The sequence below is a fragment of the Setaria italica genome, chromosome VIII, assembly GCF_000263155.2.
Source record: "Setaria italica strain Yugu1 chromosome VIII, Setaria_italica_v2.0, whole genome shotgun sequence".
In the NCBI taxonomy this organism is placed as follows: domain Eukaryota; kingdom Viridiplantae; phylum Streptophyta; class Magnoliopsida; order Poales; family Poaceae; genus Setaria; species Setaria italica.
This window is the reverse complement of record NC_028457.1, coordinates 40,490,987-40,492,664: the sequence shown is the minus strand read 5'-3', so window position 1 is coordinate 40,492,664 and position 1,678 is coordinate 40,490,987.

Here is a 1,678-nt window from a genome sequence, read left to right as displayed (position 1 = left end):
AGCCCATAGGAAATAAGATAGAGAGGTGGTAGGGCTTTTGTTTTAGAAATTAGAAAAGGATGTTTGACTTGGCAATCTAAGGTATAAGAACTTTATGTGGAAGTCGGCCATCATGCCATTCTGGTGCTGTAGATGTGGTTGTCAGCCATCGTGCCGTTTTATTTGATGCAGGTTATGGAAACCTCCACGTGCAGGGGAGGTGCTGTCGAAAATTTAACTTGATAGTAGTATGTTCTTTTTTTGCAGGAGAGGCTACATTACCGTCCTCGAGTCGTCACTTTGTAGGATAGCAAGGTGAGGCATCCTACCCCTCTCTATCCGTATGATGTTCGTATGTCACGTAACCTAGTTAGGCGTCTCCCATTCAAAAGAGATACGGTTGGAAATATGCAGATGTTTGCATATCTATAACCGTATCTATTTCGAACAGGATGGCAGCCGGGATTTTATAAAAGAATTGGGCTAAAACATAAGAAAAAGGACCCTGATCTAATTACTTTTGAACTGCGTAGGACCTCAGGTGCAAAAAGAGGGAAAAATAGGGGCCTTCTTGCAAAAGCGGCGCACGTGGCTCAGTTTGACCGGTATTAATCCTGGTGACCAGATCCGATTTTGGCTATCGGTTTGCAACCGGACATCGGCTGGAAGGGGACAGGCGGTGCATGGGCGACGGAGACGGCGGCGGCGGGTGACCATCTCGCCGGAATTCGCTCGAAAACGAGCATCCGACCACAGTTCGTCATGGGGTTTAGCTCAGGATGAAGTGGGGTGCACAGTGAACTCATCTAGGTCTTCAGAGTGGCGGCTGGAGCAGTGACGATGAAGTGAAGCTCAGAGAGGCAGCTCGGTGGCGGACTAGCAACTCCAGTGAACTTGGGGACGCGGTAGAGGGCACGGGAGCGCACGGGATCTTCATGAGCAGCTTCCTTACTATGACGTGGCATGATGGGGTTTAGCTCAGGATGAAGCGGGGTGCACGGCAAACCGATCTAGGTCTTCAGAGTGGCAGCTAGAGTGGCAACGACGACATGAAGCTCGGAGAGGCGGCTGGGTGGTGGCCTGGCAACTCCGGTGAACTCGGGGACGCGGTAGAGGGCACGAGAGCGGACGGGATCTTCACGGGCGGCTTCTTTACCATGATGCGGGCTCCGGGCGGTGATCCCATTGACAGGAAGGTGACGGCGATGGGTGTGCGCTAGTGCTCAAGCTCGGGCGGCAGCGGCGCTGGAGCTCGTGGCGGGGGTGCTAGGGTTTGATGGGAGCTGCGGAAACGGCAGCAGGTTTTGTAGGCAAAATCAATGCACCAGCGTGAATGCAACAATGAACTCCTATGATTCATTAACTTATTTTAGAAAGAAATTTAAATGCCTAGGAAATTAAATAAAACCTACTTACAACGCCAAACATACTTAGGGCCTATTTGGATGGCCTTGCTTATGCATAAGCAGCTAAAGTTTAGCCCCTTTTAACCCCAAAAATACCAAACACTCTTGTTTATTGGAGCTAAACTTTAGCTACTTATGTTCAGCCCGTAAACAACACAAGGGTTGCTTATCGAGGCTAAAAGGTGCACTTTACACCTCCTTCCCTCGTTGAATGAGGGGGGAGAAATGTGATGGGAAGTAATCATTAGAGGCAAACATGACAATGTCCACCTCATTCAATGCTCTTTAGCCCA